Below are 25,327 nucleotides of genomic sequence, written 5' to 3' on the forward strand. Positions count from 1 at the left end.
TGAATTCCTTCAATATGTTACATAGTTCCGGTAGAAGTGTGTCAAATTCCCTAGTACACTTCTTTATTTGATTCTCAAAGAATTTCTGTTTTTCAATTTCCAACCCGTCTTTGAATGCCTATTCCTTTATCTGTTCAATTGTCACTGTGTTGTCAGTAATGTACTTCAACAAAGTGTCAAGTTGACTCAAAGAATCCTTATTATCTATGTTGCATTTTGGAGCTATCATCCTCAAAATTGGGATTGTGTCATCTATAGCTTTATAAGCTTGTGAACTCCAATCAGTTATTTTCTTCAAAGAATCTAAAAGAACTTTAGTTACATTGGTTGATTTGTAGCCTGCTGAGGAGGAACCAACATTCTGAATTTTGCTGGTGGAGGAAGTAACCATGCTTGTAGTGACCTCTGGTAGGTCAGTCTGTGTTTCCATTTCCTTAAGCAAGGGTTTTTGTTTCTCTCTTGTTGTCAGTGGCACTGTTTCCACATGAACCTATTCCTGTTCCGGAGCCTGTTGCTCTGCTTGTTTCTCTGTCTATGTCTCTATCTTCCCATCTACCGGTTTACCTTTAGTGTTATCAGTGTTGTCAGCTACCGGTGGTTCACTAGCCATGTCATTTTTACCAGTTGTGTCCTTGTCTATCACAATGTTGACCTTTTGAGTATCAACATCCACTGTGTATAGTACCTCAAGATTAGGATTAGTATCCTCTTGTGATACATCCATACTTTCATCTGTTGGTTGGTCTTCTATTGTTGTTACCGGTGGTGTAATTAGAGAAGGTGGGGATAAGTTATCTTTTATTTTGATACTAGGAGGTTCACCAACCTTTCCTTTACCCTTAGCTTTGTCTTTCTGATAGACTTTGATAGGCTTGGGGTTCCTGTATTCTTCCTGCTTTTCTTTCTCCACAAGGAATATATCCCATCCATTTTCTATTTCTTTTGTTACCTCATTTACTCTTCCTACCATTAGTGCAATATGTCGATGTGTAGTAGAGAATACTGGCCGGTTGGCCTTTGCAATCAGATCATCTATTTCTTTTGGAGAGTTGACTGGGTAGACAACAAGTAATTTTTCAATTTTGATTTTCTTGTCAAGTTCTACAATAGATTGTCTTCTTGCTTCTAGTCTCTTGAATAATTCATCTGGTAGTTCATCTACAACTTGCATCAAAAATTTCTTATAGATATCCAAGTGTAAAATGATACTATTTTCAACTTGCCCTTTCTCATCTGCTGATAGTGTATCATATAATTTTTCTATGTTCTTGAGATTTCTTTCTTCTGTGATTGCATCCAACAATTTGTCAATTGGAGAAATATTTTGTTGAGTCCTTTTCTTCTTAGGTGTTAGCTTTTTCTTTGGGGTTGTCTTCTTCTTTACCAAAGACCTCACTGCCTGTTGTTTTTTTCTAGTTCTTCTAGGCGAGGGTGTGGATACCGATGAAGGTTGTCTTTTCCTTACAACTCTTTTAAATTCAGCTGGCTTGTCACTCTCTAAAGAAGTTGCTACCGGTGATAGGTGAGTTTTTGGTTGTTGTGCCTGTAACTCATCTTCAGTGATACCAGTTTGTTTCAGTACATCTTCTTTTATAGCCTTGGCCTGCCTTGAACCTCTTCTCATAGTTACTTCTACTTTCTTTACTCTCTTCTTAGATTGAATTTGGCTTTCAATGGTCTCAGCACTACCAAATACTTCTTCCTTAGGTTCATTTGGTGCTTCCAGACGAGCTTTTGCATATGTTTCAATGATGTGTTCATCAGTCTCATAGCCCATTTCAGTAACCCAAATTGTTCTTGGGATAACTACTTCCATCCAGATCTCATCCTTTTTAATTACAAAACATATATCATCCTTATATTTTTTAACAATTTCATGTGATAGTCTGATTCTTTTGTTCATTCTAGCCTTTAGTGCTTGAAAATACTCATTGATATTCTTTTCCTTGTTTTCACCCATGTTGTTGAATAAGTCTGACAATTGTTTTCCTACCGGTATGTCAAATCCAGGGTTCTTGTTACCTCTACTGGGCACTTGTTTGGTTATATGTAGCATTAAGCATACAAGTAAATTACCAAATCTAAAAGTTCCTTTCTTATCCTTCTTGATCTTCCCTAAATTTTCAATCAATTCATCCTTTACCCATTCACATACATCAATTTTCACATTTTATGCATAAACTGGAAACTGAGTTAAGTCTATTTGCATGTGTTGCTTTGTACCCTAAAATCATGCTAACAAATCTCACATTTATATCAGTCACATCATTGACCCTTAGAGACCTTTTGTTGGATGTTGCACCAGTAAGGTTCATTACCAAGTCATTTGAGACCTTCTTTGTTTTGTCTGGTCTGCTACCGGTGGAGGGTAACCCTATTACAACTTTTACCGCTTCCTTGGTAATTTTATGGATTGAATCTAACTAAAAGAATGCACCATGTACTCTGCTCAATACTATCCTAATAACTTCCTTGGGGAAATCCAGAATGCTAAGGATTTCTGTGAATCCTAGGGTTTCAATGATTTGGTGTTCAGGTTTTACTCTACCAGAATCATCACAGATAACAGATTTGTACATGTCCTTGATTTCTTCATCTCCCAATTCTTTTATATGGCAATGGATATAGATTCTAGGGTCTTCTGCATAAACAACTCCTTTGGGAATTTGGGAAAAAGCACCTACATTGTCATCCTTTTTAGCTATCTTGGGAAATAGCTGAAATACGAGCCTAGGGCATTTACTTACCTCAACTACAGTAGGGTTTGCTATGAATTCAGGTGTAGAGGAGGATGCCATGATTACAAATACCTTTTTCTACCTTAGGAGGGATTGATTGTTGAAGTGCTTCGCCTCTTTTCTTGAAATGCCTTAGCTTTGGAGATTTTCACGCTCTTCGAATGTTTGAATGCTCGGTGAAGTAAAATGGAGCCAAAAACATTAATTTATAATGTCAATTTTCCAACTACCACATTTAATGCTTGCCAGTTAAGTAATCACTTAACTCTGTCTACCGGTATAGAAGTAATTTCAACTTCTCACCATCAACCAAGGGAATAATAGCATATGTCTCATTGATTTCCAAACCCTCAAGAAAATTTATTCAATTTGATGAAGAGACTCCTGCCGGTGGAGTGCTACTCTATTCTACCAGTGGAGTGTTGCTTGGTTCTACCGATGGAGTAGTATTCCTATCCACATTCAGTTCTAATTTCCTGATCCATTGTTTTGAAAATTCTTGCTTAACTTCTTCAACCTTTTCTTTTCCTTTCAAACTAGGACCTTTGTTGTCTGTCAGTGATCCTTTACTTCTACAAAATTTAGCAATATGCCCAGTTTTGTTACATGCATAGCAAGTCACATTATTCTTCTGAATAGCTTTCCCATAACCTATGTCGGTTTGTGTTCTGCATTGATTAGATAAGTGTCCAAATCTTCCACAAACATAACATTTTACATTCATTCTGCAATTCTCAGAGTTATGACCAACTTTGTTGCATTTTGAACATTGACCGGTGGGGGTGTTTATATTCTGATTATTTCTAGATCTACATTGATTTGCTCTATGACCATACTTGTTACAGTTAAAGCATTTTCCATTAAATTTATAAGCAGTAGGTTGTCTTACCAGTTTGCTATGATCCTGTGTGTTTGTAGTACCAGAGCTTTCACCAACTTCAAAGCCAATTCCAGAAGTGTCACCTTTAGGTTTTTTATTCTTCAGCAAGTTACCAAGTTCCTCTGAGCTTTTCTTGAATTTTTCTTTATGTTGATTTGCAGTATCTAGTTCTCTTTCCAAGACTTCTTTTTGCCTCATTAGTTCATTTGAGTCATTCTGAGTGTGCATCAGATATGTCTTCAACAAATCATTTTCATAACTGAGTCTTGTGTTTTCATTTGCAGCATCACTTAGTCTTCTAGTCAAATCTTCTTCATTCTTCTTTCTATCTTCAATTTCTTTACAAAATCTCATAGTCATATATTGCATCTCATTCTTTGTTGTCATGTTCTCTTGTTTCAGCTTGTTTATCATATCATTAAGAGTTTCTTTTTCATCATTCTCATTTTGCATCTTTTCACAAAGTTCTCTTCTCTTGTTTCTTGAAATAGTAAGATTTTCTTGAAGTGCTTGAATAATATCCTAAGCAGCCTTTAGATCATCTTCAAGTTTGATATTTTTCAATTTTTTTTGCATCATAGTCTGAGAGAGCTCCTTCAAGTTGCTTCATCAAGTTTTCCATCTCTACCGGTGTCAAGATCTTCCTCAAGTTGTTAGGCTTCTATAAATAGAGGACCAAGCTCTGATACCAATTGTTAGGATTCCCATAGATACTGAGAGGGGGGGTGAATTAGTATCTAACTGGTTAATAGATTTTCTTAACTTAAAACATGTAGAGCATATTAATACTATGTACCGGCAAGCAGAAAGTAATGCAATAAATAGAGATAAAAACAACCACATGAAAAACACACCATAACACAAGGATTTAATGAGGAAACCCGGTGTGGGAAAAACCTCGGTGGGATTTGTGACCCACAATATTCACTTACTAGCCAATAAGAGAATATTACTGCTACAAGAGGGGCCTACACATGCAAGAAGGACAACTGCCTAGAGCTCATTGCTCAAATACAAAATAGGAAGTCTCACTGACTTAGAAAAATGGATTGTATAAATCTAGTGTCTTGTACTGCTTCAAAATAGCATCTATAATTCTAGATCCAGTACCGGTTTCTGCTCTTCTTCTAACATAAACCCTTATCCTAAAATTCGCATAATAGGTCTGCTTTATTTCGCCTAATTATATTCCTCTTCCTTACTTACAAATGTTCTACAATGATCTCTCTTATATAAGAGTCATTTTACAACTTGCCAAGTCGGCTTACAATGATTTTACAAATAATAAACAAAATATCTTACAACAAAAATCCTATCGGCCTTTGTGCCAGTATGCTACCTTTCACTATCGGTGTCGGTGACCTGTGTGCCGGTGTAGAGTCTGATCTTGCTAGTGCCGGTGGAATGCCTTGTCGGTGTCATAGAATTGTAAGGTTGCCATCAATGACAAAACCTTCAATCACCTACAATGTCTCATTGGAGTGTGCATATGCCAACAATGTAATATTATTATACTTCTGGCCATAGTATAATAATATTGTGGGTTCAAATCCCACCATGGTTTTTCCCTTTCTAGGTTTCCACGTAAAATTATTGGTGTTATGGTTGTGTGGTTGATTGCTTTATGTTTCTACACTTTACTTTCTTTCTTATGCATCTGGTGGTTTAAGAATCAGGTTAATAACTTTGAAAGTTATAGAACATTGAGCCATGGGAAAAGGAGGTGAAATGGAAAAGAGAACAACATGCATAGGATAAAAATCAGAAAGAAGGAAAAGAAGAAGAAATCCAAACACCAAGTGAAGAAGAGACCAATGAAGAGATAATGAGGGAAGATATTGAAATGCCTATTGTTGATCCTAAAGAAAGTGTTGAAGAAATAAAGAATGATGTTGCATTAAAAACATGTCTTCTTGAAAACATAAATATTTTGGAGAGTAATGACGAGAAAAGAATGTATGGCAAGTCGCATGAGGTGGATGAAGAAGTGAAGTATGAAAACAAAGAATATGATTTCTTTAATATGTGTGTTCCTAGTGCAGATAAGGATGACAAAGTGGATGAAGAAGAACATAAATACCCAATTGCAGTCGAAACTAATGCTTAAATGTGGAGACAAACAAAAAAACATAGATATATAACATCAAGTTGGTCTTGGCACAAGAAGATTGTTGTTGGACTTGAAAGCACAAGTGCACCAGTTGAAACAAATATAGTTGAGATCCACAAAAAAGAACACAATGCACACATGCAAAGAAACTAGAAGATGGGAAACAAGATTCATATTTGAGATGGAACTCAAATTTATTTTTTGTGGGGAGTATGATGCAAGAGCATCACTTCATGATGTTTTATGTTTCATGTGGATATTCGGTTTTTGAGTGGTTTTGTTTGTTTTGAGAAAATAAGGTCATGAAAGAAAATTTAGGCTCATGAAAGACCATTTTAGAAAGTTTAGGTGGTGATTTGTCAAAGTTGCAAAAATATTGTAAAGTTGCACAAAAAATGTTGTCAAGTTGCACAATCTTGTCAAGCAAAATAATGTCAAAGTTGTCATTTTGTTAACTAAGTTGTTAGAGTGTAGTTGGGAAGTTGTAGATTTTGGAAATTATATTTAAAAAGAATTTATACATGAAAATAAAAGTTTTTGAAGAAGGGAATTGAAGAAAAATAAAGCTTGACATGAAATGGGACTATATTTTCTAGTTTTTACTATTTTTTAGTTTGAGTTTTTCAAAGTATATCCATGTACGGTACGGTACAGTCCTAAAACCAATGGTAAAAGTTGAAGACATATATATAATTCAATTTTATTTTGGTTTGAGTAAATTTCATAAATATTTAAATGAGTTACAGCATTTTTGTGTAAGCATTCCTCGATCAAACCTAGGGTTATCAATTTTTGAAAAAATCCATCTTTCTTTTCCACCGTTGGATCTCAATGAAAACTATAGGAAAAGTTTGTATCTATGTTATCTTCAAAATCAATGAATCGATTGGCTTATTTTTTTTTTTTGTGAAAGTTATTAATGATAGTATGGCAGTTTGAAAATCTAGTTCAATGAGGGTTTGATGTTATAATATTTTGGTTTTGTTCTAATCATTGGAAGAATTGAATGACCATGAAATCCATCCAAAGGAGGATGTGAGGATTTTTCTAAGTCATTGTTTAAGTGTTTGAAATAAACTTGTGCTTGTATGGCCTTGGCCCATGGAAAGTTGTCTCCCTAGAATGAACAAAACAAGAAATGACATACCAATGAATTATTGCATTGTATAATGTCACCAAAAAAGAGTTGTTTATGATAATTTATGCCTCACAAAAAATGTGTCCATGTCATTTGAGATGCACAAAACCAATATGTTCAAGGATTCCAAGTTAGGCCAATGGTAGTGCTCTAGGGAAGAGCACCTAGTTTGCACCTATGTTGGAGTTGGTGAGAACCTCTAAAAATTTTGTGTATTTGACAAGTTAGAAGTCCTTCCTCTACATCATTTTGGTATCATATCCTAAAAGGTATAGGAAAAGAAGTTTCAAAACCCAAAAGATCTGGGCAAAAGAAATTAATTATGTTGATTAGTATTTAGTTCATTATGTGTTTTGTAGATTGATGGGTTGAGAAGACCCTAGGTACCAAAAGACTTGACAAAGAAGAACATGAAGAAAGCCCTAGGTGAGGTATCAAGAATAAAAGAAAAGAGAGATAGAGATGTAACCCCAAGATAAGAAGGAAAGTTTCAAAAAGAAAAGACATGATGAAAGAAAATATGACAAAGAAAGATTCAAAGCTGGCTAGAGATTTCCTAGAGTTTGGAGAGGTTTTGAAAAATGTAAGTTCTTCCTGAAGTAATGGTTGGAAGTAATAAGCCAAGGGAATGGTTGGCACATGAAAAAGAGAGTGAAGTATCCTATAGAGTTATTGGCCAAGAGATGAAGAAGGAAAAGGACGATTGCCTTGAGAAAAGAAGAAAACAACATTGGGAAAACCAATAGGGGTATAAAAAATGTAGAGTTGCCAAGTGAGCCATAGGAGAAGGAGGTGAACTAGCCAAGAGAAAAACATACATAGGAGAAAAAATAGAAAGAAGGAAAAGAGGAAAAATTCCATACACCACTTGAAGAGGAGACCAATGCAGAGACAATGAGGGCATATATCAGAATGTCTATTGTTGATCCTAAAGAAAGTGTTGAAGAAACAAAGAATAATGTTGCATTTAAAACATGTGTCTTCTTGAAAACATAAAGATTTTGGAGAATAATTAGGAGAAAAGAATTCATGGCAAGCCACATGAGGTGGATGAAGAAGTCAAGTATGAAAACAAAGAATATGATTTCTTTAATATGTTTGTTCCTTGTGTAGGTAAAGAAGACAAAGTGGATGAAGAAGAACATAAATCCTCAATTGCAGTCAAAACTAACGCTCGAATGTGAAGACAAGCAGAAAACCATAGATATATAATGCCAAGTTAGCCTTGGCACAAGAAGCTTATCATTAGACTAGAAAGCAGAAGCGCATCAGTTAAAAAAAGTTTATTTGAGATCTAGCAAAAAAATCACAATGCACACATGCAAAAGAACTAGAAGACGAGAAAGAAGATTCATATTTGAGATGGAAAAAAAAAAATTTGTGGGGAGTATGATGCAGGAGCATCCCTTCATGATGTTTTATATTTCATGTGGATGTTAGGTTTTTTATTTTTTTTGTTTGTTTTTAGAAAATAAGCTCATTAATGACCATTCAAGATCATGAAAGACTATTTTAGAATTCTTAGGTGGTGATTTGTCAAAGTTGCAAAAAATGTCATCAAGCAAAATAACGTCAAAGTTGTCATTTTGTTAACTAAGTTTTTAGAGAGAGGTTGGGAAGTTGTGGGGGTTGGAAATTGTATTTAAAAGGAATGTATGCATGAAAATCAAGGTTAATGAAGAAGGGAATGGAAGAAAAATGAAGTTTGACATGAAATAGGACTCTATTTTCTAGTTTTTATTGTTTTTCAGTCTAAGTTTTTTATTGTACAACCATGTATGGTATAGTATGAGCCTAAAACCAATGGGAAAAGTTGAAGACATGAATCTAATTTAATTTTATTTTACTTTGAGAAAATTTCATAAAGATTTGAATGAGTTAGAGCAATTTTGTGTAAATGGCCCTGGATCAAACCTAGGGTTACCAGTTTTTGAAAAAAATCCAAAACTTTCTTTTCCACCATTGGATCTCGATAAAAACTGGAGTAAAAGTTTGTATCTATGTTATATTTGATATCACTAAAGATATTGTCTTAGTTATTTGTTTTGTGAAAGTTATATTGTTATTTTCAAATCATAGTATGAAAGTTTGAAAATCTAGTTCAATAAGGATTTAATGTTATAATGTTTTTGTTTTGTTCTGATCATTAGAAGAATTAAATGACCATTAAATCCACCCAAAGGAGTATGTGACGAGTTGTCTAATTCATTTTTTGAGTGTTTGAAATAAACTTGTGCTTGTATGGCCTTGGCCTATGGACAATTGTCTTTCTAGAATGAACAAAACAAGAAGTGTTATACCAATGAATTGTTGCATTGTATAATGTCACCAAAAAGGAGTTATTTATGATCATTTATTCCTCAAAAAAATGTGTACATGTTATTTCAGATGTACAAAACCAATATGTTCAATGATTCCAAGTTTTATCAATGGTAGTGGTATAGGGAAGAGCACCTATGTTGGAGCTGGTGAGAACCTCTAAAAGTTTGTGTATTTGACACGTTAAAAGTCCTTCCTCTGTATCAATTCCTTAGACTTCTCATCAATATTTTTTTTCATATTCATCAATAGATCTCTTTCCTCTATCTGTGAAGCCTCTTAAAAAAGTAATTTTCTCAACAACCTTCTTATACTTATTTTTACATTCATCCAGATCAGTGAATGTAGACCTTGGTTCTCCTTCCATATCAACAATTCCTTCAACATCATCCCAATTTCCTTGATCTAAATCATCCATATCAATCAACTCTACTTCAAACATAGTGTTCAAGACATTGGATCTATGTCAAGTGGTTAGGCTTAATCAAGAGGAACCTTTCTATTATACCAATTGTTGAACACACACTGAATGTTGAGTGCGAGGGTGAATCAACATAAGATAAATTCTAGAACTTAATAACACAATTAATAATTTTAATCCACTTAAACAAGTCATGAAGATTTAAACAATGGAAGCATAAGCAATCGCACAGGAACACCAAAGATTTTTTACGTGGAAAACTCAAAATGGGAAAAACCACAATGAGTGTTAACTCACAAAATGATCCACTATATAAAAATGATTACAAAAGTGTAGAGCACAATGCTCTAAACTTTCAAACCAACGCTAACTGCTCATGGGGAAAGATACAAAAGAGGACTTTCCGACCTGAAGCTAAGTGCACTCAAGGAAAGATACAAAAGAGGACTTGTATACCTGAAGCTAAGTGCACTCAGGGCAAGATATAAAATTATAGATTTTAAAAAAGAATTGTATGGATAGAAGCATCTCCATATGCTAGTTATAGTCATTGTTAAAGCTCAAACCTTGCTCTTACTAAAATATCTGAATCATCAGACCTTCCAAATCATATCACTTATAACCAATGTCACTTATTCATTGCAATATCATCACATTGACATCCTTACATCAAATCGCACATGCTTACTGCCAATTTCCATACACACATATCTTGCATATTCATCATCATCAAACTTACTCACATCTTACTCACATATAATTTTCAATAAATCATCATATATATATATATATATACACACCCACCCAAAACAAAAGTATTCTCACCAAGTCAGCCAAAAGATCGATTGTAATGTGTATACACTTTTTTGACCTAAGAGACACAACCAAACCAAAAATATATAACATGAAACATGGACCAATCCTAAAAACAACATCCAATGTGTAGCAACAAATCAAAAGAATACTTCTCACGAAATTACAAGACCAAAATTATATCACATCCAATTCTAATATTATGACCTAAAGCTTGCACAAATTGTAAAGAGAAAGTGTCTGGACCAAAACGCGGACCATCCAGAACATATTGAAATCAATCGAATCAATCTACCCATAACCAAATTACAAAACCAATCATATCAACCCATACTCCAACAACTTCTCAACATTGTATCCAATACAGTAGATTTCCATACTAGAACATAGCTAGACCACACTGTTTGACATCAATGACAACAAAACAAATATTTGTAACAACTCAAAGTGAGTGGCAATTAAGAGGGGAAATTTATTAGTTGTTTAAATAATAGAAAATCATTTAAACATGTGAATTTGGATAAAGAAATAAAATAAGGACTTTATTTATTTTTAGAAGAATTTGATTTTGAAAAGGTGGGAGATTAAATAAATTAAAGAATTTATTGAATTGTGCATGAGAAAGAATTAATAAATAAAATAAAGATTTTATTTATTTTTAGGAGAGATATGTTGATGTCAGAGCATCGTATTAATCTATTTGTTAAGTGCTTGGTTGGCTTGGTGCAACCAAGATGTATTTTGGTAGTCAAAAATCATGTCGCCACATGGGCAGAAAGTTGGAAAGAATGAGTTAGTTGCATTTGGCAAAAATGGAGATGAACAACTAATGAGCATCTTACAAGAATTAGTTACAAATAGTAAGGAAATAGTCAAAAGTGGTCGAGTAGTTTGGGATGACAACTGATTGTGGAAATAAGGGAGAAACCGAAAGTAGAAGACATAGTTGGAATTAATGAACGAGGAGTAATGAAAGAGGCTAAACAGGCAGATGGTATTAGAGGGGAAAGAAGCCTTGATTCAAATGTAAAGGAAGCTGACTAATTTTGGGGAAAAAGCACACCCATTATTGAATGGTTACAGTATAGAAGGTAAAAGGTTGTATGAAAAGAGGAATTTGATAGGCGGATATGGGCCAACCATGACCCAGTTTTAAGAAATCATGAGGATCATCATAGAAATGATGTAGTGACTGGAATAAAAGAGGAAACTAGGAACATGAAAGGTATAACAATGACATGCAATGTAAGAAGTAAATACGTTGGTAAAAAGATAGCAGTCTAAGCCATTAGAGTGAAGAGTAGAAGAGGAAGTGTGTAGAGCGACAAAAGAAGTGCAAGATTGTTGGTGAGTTACAGAGGCATCACAAAATGCAGAGAGGAAGCCGACCAAACAAGTGTATGGCCAAAATGTTTGAATGTAGACATTTATCTTTGAATATAATCATCATCATATGATGTGGAGTAATAAAGTTAAGTTTTTGGTGTTCAATGTTTGTATTATTGATTGATAATGTTGTCTCTTGGTCTTTATGCAAACATACTTCTATTTGACTAGTTGAGTTGCTTGTGGCTCCTGTCTCCAATAGGTTTCTGTTATAGAATTTGGTTACTCTCTATTTTGTTCATGTCACGGTTCTGACAAGAAGCCTATAGAAATTGGTTAATTTTTTGAATTTCCTATCATTATCCCATATCAATTGCATATAAGTTCTTGTGTGTTCAATATGTTATGGTGATCATCTAGGCATTCTCATCATTTGGTATTATAGTCTAGAAAATATCTGGGGAAGGACAGTGGGGATTATTTATTGAACTTTGGAGAAGTATGTGAATGATGTTCATGTGATCTTAGAGATTTATGTGTGCAATACCGTAAAAATAGTCACCTAAACTATGGGCCCCTAATCTTGACAACATCACCATGGTCCTAACCAAAGCCAATTAAATTAACCTTGAGTACCTAATTAATTAATTCTTTAATCATTAATATTAGATGGCAAGTTAATCACTTTATATTAATTAAATCATTCCAAGTAAATCATTTTGACCAATTATCCTATTTATTTAATTAAATATCCTAGCATATTTAATTAATAAATAAATTGGCCATTTAATCATAAAAAAAGGAATTAATTTACAAAAAGAGATTAATCACAAAAAGAGGAATTAATTTACAAAAAGAGATTAATCACAAAAAGAGGAATTAATCTGCATAAGAAAGAGTTAAATTGAAAACAAAAGAAAATTATTAAATTGAAAGAAGAAATCAAACTTAAGATATTTTTTTTTATAAAATTGAGATAACTTGAGAAATCAGAAAAATAATTAAATTCAATTAATAATTTTCTCTAAAATTAAAACTCAAAGCTTTTGAAGAAAAGAGGTTCAGTTATATTGAAAAGGCTTTTTCTAAATAAAAATCTTGAACAAATTAAAGAAAAGTGCATGGAATCAACTAAATTTATTTCCAATGCAAACTCAAACTTATAATCTAAATACATTCAATAAAGCTATAATTGGAATCCATCTCAAGATTAACTTTATCTGATCTCTCAATTATTTCAATTATCCTAAAATGTGATTTTTATTGAGGAATCTCAACCGCTCATTGTTAATCAATCTAGACCGTTGGTCTCTCTTTTGAGTCTCTATAGATTCAGCCTTCATCTCTCATTCAAAACACCCTAGAGATTTATTGTTATTGTGCATTTTTTGCTCTGGAGTCATTGAAGACATTGTGCTTTGAGATTATTGCATCCTAGTTTAGCTTTTTGGATATTTATCTTAATTATGATTGCTTTAATTCATCTAGCTTAATATTCATTCATCTAGCTTAATCTCCATTCATCTAGCTTAATCTTGCATCTATCTAGATTAATCTTGCATCCATTTAGCTTAATCTTGTGCTCATATAGATTAAATCATTCATCTTGGTGTAGTCTAGTCACTGGTATTGCATAGACAAATCTGAGAGCAAGTCTATGCTCACATCTTTTAGAAGGCAATAGGTTGATTTGCATGGTTTTTATATTCATAATTATATCTGTCTAACCATGCATGCAATGACTTAATTGAAGTGTTGTGTCTTACAGCTTGTGGATACTTATTCCACTTTTCACACACACAATTTGTGTTGTAGATTGGGTACCAAAAGACTAGGCAGAGTAAAAGGAGAGAAGCCCTAGGTGTTTTATCACAATTGCAAGAGAGAAAATTGTAAGATGCAAAAACATTCTAGAAGAGAGAGTCTCATGAAGAGAGACAAGAAGAAAGAAAATGTGAAAAAGAAAGATGCAAAGTTTGAAAAAGAAATGGAAAATTTGAGAAAAGATATCGAGAAGTGTAAGATTATGGTGATGGAATAGCTTGAGGATAAAATCCAAGAATATGTTTGGGTTTGGCCAATGAGAAAGAAGGTAAAGTGGCCTATAAAAGAGATTGTCAAGGAAAGAAGAAGGCAGAAAATGGTTGCCATGAAGAGAGAAGATAGAAAAGGTTTAGACAACAAAAATTGTTGAGTAAGAATCAAGTCAAGGAAGAGGTGAAATAAGTTCTCATTATGGAGAATATGAAAGAAGGTAAGAAAGAATTCAAAGTAGTGTAGGATGAAGCACTCAAAAGAGGAAGCAACCAAGAAAGGATGGTGTACATGAAGGAGGCAGTCAGGGAGACATTTTGGTCTCTTGTTTTATTTACTAGTGTTGTGTTTAAGTATGTATTTGCAGGTATGAGAAGCATGAAAAGGAAGGTTAGGAATATGACCTTGAATATGTTGAAATAAAGGGAAAGTAAACCAACTACACAAAGTGTTGAGAATGAGATTACGAGAAGACAAGTTACAACAACCTACCAAGAAGCCATGGGGAAACCATATAAATTAGAGGTACATCATAACATATCTAAAAATGGGGAGGATGATGTTGATAGATTCCAGTATAATAATAAAGGATTCAAAGAAGCCCTAGAGTTTTATGATGCTTCAGAAGATGTTGCAGATGAAGAAATCCTCAGAGTGGAGAAATTAATAAGTGAAGACACAAATGAAGGAGAATCCAAACAATGGCCTATTACAAAGGTAAATAGAAGTGAGAGTGTTGGGTTTGATAGTAAATGTGGAAAAAAGTGTGTACATATTTGTGTGGGCGAAAAAGTGACACTAAGCAAACATGCCCTAATCTCACTTTCAACCACACACTTGTGGAATACGAAAGAGTCTAGAGGTATCACACAATTGGCTACTTCTTCTTGTGGAAGAGAGAGCCACGGGCTACCTATTAGGATTTCTATTCCTTTGTTGCAGATGAAATGATGCAAGTTCAATTCCTAACCCCAAAGTGCAAGTATGAACTAATAACAAGATTGCAGAATTGAACTTAAACTATGGAAAGCTGTAAACACAAGGACAAGACAAGAATGAAAATGCGTACCCAGAGTTAAAATCTGAGTGAAAATGTTCGGGACGGGGGTGCGGGCGCCACTGTCCTGATTCTGCACCTGAAACTGCACCTGAAACTGCCACTTTGCAACCTGGAAAACTGCCGGAAATGCCAAAAATTGCTATCTGTCAGGAGGACCAGGGCGCCCAGTGCCCCTGTCCCAGGGACCAGGGCGCCCAGCGCCCCTGTCCTAGCAGGACCAGGGTGCCCCACGCCCCTGTCCTAGTCTTTTGCTCTGAGATTTGGTGGGAAGGTCGGTCTCAATCTGCTTCTTCTGGATCTGTAACTTGCGGCGTCGTCAGAATTCTGAAACCTGCACTTATATCTGAAAAGGTGTGGTGGGCGGCTATATAGGGTTTTGCCTTAGTCAAACCCCCGCTTCAGTGATTTCCACCTCCACGAATAGCCAAGTTGTATTGTAAAATGTATTGTGTGTGCAGACCTAGTGTGTGTGCAAGGTCCTTAAATGCAAGAAAGCAAACTAGAGCAACCTAGAAAGTAAACCCTAATTGCTTGTAAATGATAATGTAAATTCTCTAAATCAAGATGCAAAGTGATCTAAAGCATGAATAAAGGATATATTGAAGCTTATGCAAAGACATGAAAACAACATGAAATCATACCCAACCCTCAAGGGAGGAGTACAAGCCAATCTTCACTCGGTAATCTCCTATTGTTCTTCAATGTCTCCCAAGCCCTAAATGAATGAAATTGATGAATGCTTGATGGATGGATGTTGAATGTTATTGAAGTCTTCAAAGATCTGCTCTTTCGCTGCATATCAGGTTCCTTGAAAGCCAAAATTCGGATCCTTTCAAATGAAGAAAGAGAGCTCTTATATATCAAACCCTAGGTCTTAATTTCAACTTTTGGCCGACCTAGAGATTGAATCTCCCGCCAATTTCTTGGGGTTAAGCTTTATTTTATGATTGGATCGCGCTCCTAAAATTTCGGGAAAAATGTCCGGGACCATGTTGCACTCCGAGCGCCATGGTCCCGACAAATTTTCACCAAATTTTTAGGACTGTCGGATATGATGATTTTAGAGAGAATCCCGAAGTTACAGGTGATTTCGAGATGTTTTGACCCCCGAAATCAAGCCCCCAAGTTCAAAATAGGACCTAATTAGGGTTTTTGATTAAATGATGTATTGGAAGAATAAAATGAAACGGGCACACTTTAATGAAAGGGCCCAACTTTATGATGTGGGAGATGATGAAATAGAACCTTAGACCTAATTAATTTAATTAATTAAGTGCTAAAGGGGAAATGCAATGCAAAATGCAAGATGCGCCAAGGCGAGTGCTAAACTAGGTGTGAAATTGTACCACCCTAGCAAGTGCGTACAATTTACGATGCTACAATATTCTAGCTAATGAGGAGAAAAGAAAACAAGAGTTTCCAAATCCTAGTTCGGATCATGGTTATAGGATACCACATTGGCAAAGGAAACTAGTTCGTGAGAGGCAGTAGTTAAAGTGTAAAGAAGGAGGTGTTTTCAATAGTGTTGATGCTAGCCAATAGGCCCATAAGCTGAAAGGCATGATAGAGTTTAAGGGGAGGCAAGAACATAAGGCAAGTTGTGAAGAAAGGAAACATAAAGATGATGCTACAAGGTAGGATTTAGACCATGGTTCAAAGAGAACAAGTGTAGAGATATAAAGAAAATAGTCTAGAACTAAAGAAAACAAAGTGTGGGTGGCCAAGCATATGATAGGTGGAAATGGTGTTGTAGGGTATGATGGTGGAAAAACACTTCAAGTAAATGGAATATGTGAAGAGAAAGGATTTATAAGAAGAGCATGTCTTACAAAGGGCATGGAAGGAACATTTGAAGATGAAAAGACTAGAGTAATAGTGACTGAAATTGAAGACGTAGATGAAGATAGTGTTGCCCATTTGGAGGAACTGATTATGTGTTGCATTGATGTTTTGTCATTGATGTCAACACTAGCTATTTTGGTTTGTTTACCTATATCCTTCTGGTCCCAGTAAGTTGTTTGGTTTCTGGTTGGATTAGATCATTATGATCTTGTATGCTTCGATGTGCTTGGGTTATGGAATTGGCTTATTCATGCTCATGTTCAGTCATCTGGTTTTGATCTGGTGATCGGATGTCATCCTGTATTCTGGTAAGCTTGGTTTGTTGTTCTAGCGAGGGTTTCACTGGCAGAGCTTTGTTGAAGATCTTTGATGTTATGCATAAGTGGTGTTGGTGGGGCTTCTAGTGGAGATTTAGGATGTTGATAGTGATCATGTTAGAGACTTGGTTGATTGGGATCATTTCTTTAGCATGTGTGGACCTATATTGGGTCTCGATATTGTCTAGGTTATGGACCAGCTTCTGTAATGTGTGGATTGGATTTATTGATGTATTTTTGGGTTGTCTTATGGGTTGGATATTATTTGTTTGGTCTTAGTCTGACATGTTTTGTAATTATGTAATTGTTTTATTCTCTAGTGGCCGACCTTATTGTTTATGGTCGAGATTTTGTATATATATGATGTAAGATCTCATTGTAGATCATATATGGTGAGGGTTATGGATATGTAATGAGAAAATAATGTAATAATCATTCAGGCAGAGGATTTGGTTGATCATTGGTGATCGAGTTGGGTTTATGTAAGAGGATTTAGTCCTCCAGTATTGAGCTTAACCGCAACTGTATTCAAGCATAGGAGATGTTATCTTTGCAGTTCACTCTTTCCTCCAGATTGTAGTCTGGATTTCTATGTAGTTAGTGAGACTCCTTTTGTGATGAGCAGTGTGCTCTAGGATATTGGCCTTCCTGCAAGTGCAGGCCCCTGAATTGTAATCACATACTTATTGCAAAAGTATTATCTGACTGTGGGTAGGCTTCCCACCATGGTTTTTCCCTTTACCGGGTTTCCCACTTACAAATCTTGGTGTTATGTGGATGCCATTTATTCTCTAATTGTTGTTTATGCTTAAGTGGTTTATCTTCTATTTCTGTATTTGGTTTATGCATTCTATTATTGATCTTTTGGGTTATGATATTAAAGTTTTAATTGCTTAAGGTTTTGGTAATCTGGTGATAACTGATTCACCCCCCCCCCCCTCTCAGTTGGCTTCCATTTATTTGAATTGTGGAACAATTGGTATCAAAGCTTTGGTCCTCTTTGCAGAAGCTTAACCACTTGAGGATGATCATATGGCGACTTATAGTTCAAGTTCATATGGTTCATCTACTGCTATCTTTTGGAGAGATATTCCTAGGCTTCATGGAATAAATTATAGAGTATGGAAGATTTGAATGGAGACTTATCTGAGATGTCTCGGTAAGGAGATTTGGGAAATCACAGAGAATGGTGTTACACCTTATAATCTGGCATCTGGCAACCCTCCTTCAGCAAACTTAGATAAGAAGCTTGAGAATGATTGTAGAGAAAGAGAAGCCCTCTTGTGTGCACTGTCTCATCAATAAATAATGGGATTAAGTAACAAATCATCTGTAAAGGCTATATGGGAAAAGTTGGAGACTCTTAATGAAGGTAACCCTACTATGAAGATTGCTAAACTTTATGGTTACCAGGTGAGATATGAAAACTTGAAGATTGAAGAAGATGAAAGTATTACTACATCCATGGAAAGGGTAAATGAGATTGTTATGGGAATTCAATGTTGTGATGGAACTCTAAGTGAAGATGAGATAGTTTCTAAAGTTCTGAGAACTTTGCCAGTGGCTTACAAGATGAAGGCTACTACAATTAATGAATTGAGAATAATGGCTAATACTTTTGTCACTAGAGATACCTTAATTGGGAAATTATCTGCTTTTGAGCTTGAAGAATTTGGACCTTCTGGAGTTGTGAAGTTTGAACCTTCTTTTCATGCATCTACATCATCAACCAACAAGCAAGATTGGAAAGCTTTATATGCAAGGGAATTGGATGATATGAAGAGAGAAGATGAATAATTTGAGCAACTTGAAGCCCTATTTGCTAGAAGAGTACCTAAAGGACCGATAGGAAGTAAGTCTAAAGGAAAAGTGCCTTTTAAATGTTTGGCATGTAATAAGATAGGTCATTTTTCATCTAGATGTCCTAAAAGGAATTCAAGATTTGAAGAGAGAGATAGAAGATCTCTTAACACTAACCCTGGATATCAGAACAAGTATAAGAACATAAAAAACAAAGATAAATCATGCTATATAGCGGAAGAGGAAGGTGTGATTGATTTTGATGATGAACCGGCACAAGACTCTGCTAATGGTTCTGACAATGGAAAGGAATGGGTGTTCTTGGCTATCAAGGAAGATGTTATGGCATTGGAAGAGAATGTACCTGAAGAGAAGGCATTGGCTGCTAAAATTGAAGACAAGGATGAATGGGTAATTTGTTGGCATTGTGTTGGCATTGATGTTAACCAGTATAGGATGGCTACCAGTATAAGAGATGTATGTGCAACACTGTCTTGGATGCATAGAGGATGAGACGTCTTTGATATCACCTTGTGTTGCAGAACACCGGTAAGGTAAGGGAGAGAATGTCATTCTATTGGTGTCATTGGTACACACGTTAGTGTTTGACTTGTGTTGAAGATATGAACAGGTTATTGGTACAGTCGATCACCGATAAGGAGAGTATGTCAAGTGGTAAGTGATGTGTTGACATGGAGAAGATAAATCAACCAATTGAGTGGTTGTCAACTAGAAAACCTATGACTAGTGTACAAGCATGATGAGAAAGATGTTGAGTTGTTGATTGTGATAAAGAGGCAAAATGTTATCTAAATCACATCAACATTGGAGGAGAAGGATGTACAAGTCACTAGTATGTTGTGTGGATGCAAAGCAACAAGACTCCCACCAGATAGAGATGCAATCACCATGTTAAGAGATGCCTGATAGTGAGTGTGTCCAACGAGATCACATATGTCTCTTTGAAGATATGCTGCACAAACAGGGATGCCACATGAGTGCATTGCAGGATATAGATGACAAGGATCCACTACCACTGGTAAGTGGAACTTATCTCCTATTATGAAAAGTGTGCATCATAGTTTTGTGAAATTAGGAAGAAGAGTTAAAGGTAGGTGTTTGAAGGCTCATATCGGATCTACCAGTGAATCACAAAGATGCCTCAAGTGCATGAAATCGGGGATATGCACTAGACCGATAGAGAAGGCATGATGAGTTGTCGGGACAAGTAAAGAAGTGATGGGTTTCTCACTTTGACAAACCAGTTGAGATGATGTATGTATGATGATGAAGAAGGAAAGGTTGAGTAGTTTTAGATAGAGAGTGCAACTAGCATGAAGATTCCTAAGATGGAAATAGTTGAAGGTTGATGACATGATGTCATCAAAGGTGTTTACTGGTAAGTATGTCCACCAGTAATATAGACAAAGTGAAGATGCATAAAAACTCCCATCTGATAAGGATGTGCATAAGGTAGATTATCAAATGTGCTAACCGATTAAGTGTTCCACCAGAAGAGAAGCAGAGTGCAGGGTTGAAAGCAGACTGGTTAAGGGTTTAACCGATAGGGTTAGTAAGCCGGTAGAAGAACCAAGTAATGGAGTTGGTTGGTGATCCCATCCATACTGACATAGATGACCTAGCAGAGGTGGATTCTATCACAGGGGCCATGTGGAGGTGAAGTGGCATGCATGCACAGGGAGGCATGTTGAGTTGATGAAGTGTCAAGCGATAAGGTAGATGGGGACAGGTCGATATTTATGTCGTATGTGTGATTCATAGCATGCACAAAAAAGGTTTGCAGTGAGGTAGATGGTGACAGGTTGACATTTATGTCGACTAAATGATTCAAGGGAAGCACAATAGAGGTTTGCGGCTTAAGGTCAAATGGATAGCAGAGATCCAGCACAGACTGTTTGAGTAGGTTAAGGAAGGTGAAGGACACCACAAAGCCATTCTTCATGATCAACCAATAAATCCACTGACAGGTTAAAAGAAGATTACTAAAAATAGAAAGTGTGATCAAGAAGGAACGATAATGGTGGGATTGATTGATGAGTTACAGTTCATCAATCTAGGTGATCAGATCAAATGAGATCTGATTGGATTTGGTTTGCCTTGAGGTTGACGATGAAACCCTGACCACCTGAAATTTGAAATGGCTTTTGGTGAGAAAACCAAGTTATAAATATGCAAGCCAAAATCGATGAAGGTGGCTACTGGATGAGAGAGTATTGTTGTTGAAGGAGTGAAATTAGTAAAGTGCTCATCAAGAAGAAGAAGAAGAAGAGACTAAGTCTAAGGAAGAAGAGGGTTGAAGTGTTCAACCAGGCTACTGACAACCAGCCATTGAGTCTGATAGAGGAGAGAACTGATAGTGACCATACCAGCAGAGGAGAGTTGCAGAAGATTGTTGAGAAGGCAAGCAAAGAAACAAAAGAAGATAGTACTAGTGAAGAGCAGTAGTGTTGCAAAGAGAACTGATAGAGAGCATAATTGGTAGAGAGCAGAACCGATAGTGGACCGGATAGAAGATCTGGCAGAGAGATTTGAAGAAGAGTTACAAAGTTCATTTGTAACATGGCTATTAGTTTTGTAAATGATTATGTCTATTGAAGATCACTGAGTTGGAGCTCAGTGTAGGGGTTGGTGCTCCATGGGTTGGTTCCCTAAACATTGTAATCAGGGAATCATTGTGAGGCAAGATTGGAGTAGTAGACTCCAACAACATTTCTCATCGAGGTTTTTCCCATCTTGGGTTTTCCTCGTATATGTTGGTGTTATGTGATGTCCCCTTGTGTGTGATTGCATTGAGTAATATCTCCTTAGCATACCGGTAGATTATCTTGGCTTAAGTATGTTAACCAGTACATATACCAAGGAGTTTAAGGGAAAAAAAATTGAGTAACACTGATTCACCCCCCTCTTAGTGGCACATTGTGTCTAACAATTGGTATCAGAGCCCTATGTTCCCAGTTGATAAGCTTTCTCCAGATTGGGTAGATTCTGGATTAAGAACACAATAGTCTATTTAGTGTCAATCTTTGCTCTGATATTTGATGGTTCAAACTATTCCATTTGGAGTTGCAGAATGGAAGTCTACTTGTCCTCCCTAGGATTTGATGTGTGGTTGTCTGTTGTAAATGGATGCCCTAGTAAAGTTAGTCCTTCCATCGATTCTGATGCAGAAAGAAGAAACTAGTGTAATGATGTAGCAATGAAGGCTATACTCTATGGGTTATCACATGATATCTTCTCATAGGTGGACAGATGCAGATCGACAAAAAGCTTATAGGATAGACTGAAGAAGCTCTATGGAAATGAGACTACTACCGTAGAACCAGCTTGTGAAGATAGAATGAGAAATGCATCTCATGTATCTGTAGATGATGAAGGCAGATCTGATAGCAGCCACAACAATGATGAAGAAGAAACCCACTTCTTCATGGCTCAAGAATAAAAATATGAGAGGCACATATCTAAGAATGATCATGCAAATCACCCCTACCAGCAAGATGTGTTTGGCAGTGATAGTGAAGGTGAAGAAGAAGAGGAAGTAGAAGTTGATCTTGAAGGAGAACTTGTAAATGCACTTGAAGAACTCAAAAGAGTAAGAAATGAATACAAGTTATTCAAGAATTCTACTATAGTGGAGTAAAACCGGTTGATCAAATGCCTTGAAGAATCTAATAAATGTATCTCAGAGTTGAAGACTCAAGAAGAAGACACTGAGGAGTGTCAATGTAATGATCTAGCATCTGAGATAGAGGTAAAATATAAAGAATATAAGCAGTTGGTTGGAGAAATAGATATTCTCCTAAATGACCTTGATAAATATCAGGATGAGCTCAAGGTAAGAATCTGCTATGATGGCAGCAGTGATGCCTTGGACAAAACATTGAAAAAGAAAAAGAATTCCAAGGACACCAAAGGATTAGGAAGTGGTGTCGATGAATGCTCCACGAGCAAGAATGTCCCCCACAATGACATTTTGTTTGTCTCCTCAAATGGAGAAAAAAAGGGATAGACCTTCACTATTCAGAATACTCTCTAGAAGAAGGTTGATCTAACCAAAACCAGTGAATACATGTGGATAAGGATGAAGACCGGTGCTGCAAGAAAGAGGAACAATGCAGATCCCAAAGGAAAAGGGAAGATGGGAGAAGATAGCTTCACTGGAAGTAGGAACATTAGAAGACAACAAAGAAGACCTCCCACCCATAGAGGACAAAGGAATGCTATCGCTCACAAGAAAAATCAAGTGTGGGAAAAGAAGAGAACAGATGGAAGAATTGCAGAGCATGGACAACCTAGGATCCATCCCCGGAGAAGCAGAAATGGAGATACTAAACCGGTAAGATCTCCCCATGCATGGAAGAATATGTTTGTAAGTTATAAACCTTCCTTCTTAGGTTATTTCTTTGCATGTAATGGTCATGGCCTTAGGGCAGAAGAATGTAGAAAGGGATATAGAAGGAAAAATCTAGGATCTCATAGATATAATGAAAATGAGAAAAATGTTTCAAGGAGTAGAAACATGCATAACTCCTCTCCCAATTATGCAAATTGTATTTGTTATAACTGTAATGGTTTTGGCCATAGAGAGTTTGAATGTAGAAAGAGGAACTTACAGTCATATGGAAGCCGACATAGCAATTATGCTTAATATATAAATGAATATAGAGCGTATGGGTCAGAGACCTACATGGAACCAAAGGAGAAATGTCCCAGTAGGATCAAGAGGCCCACTAGTTTTGGTTGCCAATCACAACAACATGACTGGAAGAAGATGATCAAACTGGTATGTTAGAAGATTCCCCAATCATGAGGTTGGGATGGATATTGTGTGCTACTATAGCACTGCTTCTAGTTGGGATGTAGTATCTAGAAATGGAAGAACCCATCAGCAGAAGAAGGTAAGACCTGCTCCCAAGACTAAAAATGGGAAGAAGAATGTGACCAAGTAGGTATAGAGGGAGAAGCAAGAAGATGGATCCATGGACAAACACTATGCATTCAATGTACTGGTGATATCTCCTAAGGCTTAAAGGAGATGCAGGACCTTAAGGGGAGTAGTACATTGACCTTATCATTCACCCCCTCAATGGAAGAGGACACATGGATGAACAAGTTGTTGCTGGTACGAAGGAATAAAATGAGATCATAAGTGTGTGTAGTGGCGGCCTTGGCTACACACCTACAGATCAGAGTAGGATCACTACTACATGTGTCAATAGATGGAGATTAAAAATTAGAATCAAATGCAAGTGACATAAAATGTTAGGAGTTACAGGAAGATGCTCTAGTAGTGATGATGGACCGGTACAGGAAACTGGTATGTATAGCTAGTTACCGGTATGACTAATTATAGGTACTTCCAGGTTATGTAAGATGATGAGGTTCGAGATCATTGCATTAGCCCTGGTAGCATAAAATGAGGAATTTATGTCTCAGGTGGTATTGGAAAAGACCTAAATGACATATGTTAGCCCGGTTGTTGATCATACAGGCATGCATGTTTTTGGCCTAATCAGTTTGATTTATGGCATGATGATATCATTGTATGGCATTGTGTCCATCCAGGATCATGTCATAAGTTGTGGTGTATATAATGGAGCTAAAAGATCATCAGATGATCACATATGCATAGCTCAACCAGTATATGGAGTTGATTAAAACCTCGGTATTGGACCTGACAGGCAATGAGGACCTAAGATGTATGACTCAGGGGGAGTTTGAGTGCTTATGAATTAGAGTCGGCATGCTTGAACTTGTGAGGGTACTGACTTCCCAAATTATAGATGATAAAAATTGTTGTAGGAATACCCAGGAGAATTCCATGATTAAGGCTATCTACTTTTCATTTGGCTGGTTGTATTCATAGTACAATCACACTTGATTCTAAAGAAATTTGGGATCAGATAGGTGAAAATGTAGTTTGACCGGCAGGTAAGCAGTATTCACTGACACATCCTTCTATAATTGAGTGCTTTAACAATTAGTATTTGTTCAGTATGCTCAATTAGTGTCAATTGATGGTTGAGTCCTCCATCTCATGAACTGTGACTTGAGAAGATGTAATGAATGATGGTTGAAGGACGAGATGCATCCTATAAAGAAAAAGGGGAGAAAGATTTATGTCAGTACCTCATAGAATAAAGGAGGAGTGAAACCTTAACAATGCCCTTTGCTATTATTGTCAAAGGGGGAGAAAGATTTCATAGTATGCCACATAATATATGTGTGAGAGTTAGATCACACAAAGGGGGAGAGAGATTATGTAGTATGTCGGATACTACTTATGTTGACATAAATGCCAAAGGGGGAGATTGTTGGCATTGTGTTCTCATTGATGTCAACCGGTATAGGATGGCTACCAATATAAGAGATGTATGTGTAGCACTGTCCTGGATGCATAGAGGATGAGATGTCTTTGATATCACCTTGTGTTGCAGAATACCAGTAAGGTAAGGGAGAGAATTTCATTCCATTGGTGTCATCGATACACAAGTTAGTGTTTGACTTGTGC

This window comes from Cryptomeria japonica, chromosome 9 (assembly GCF_030272615.1).
Source record: "Cryptomeria japonica chromosome 9, Sugi_1.0, whole genome shotgun sequence".
Lineage (NCBI taxonomy): Eukaryota > Viridiplantae > Streptophyta > Pinopsida > Cupressales > Cupressaceae > Cryptomeria > Cryptomeria japonica.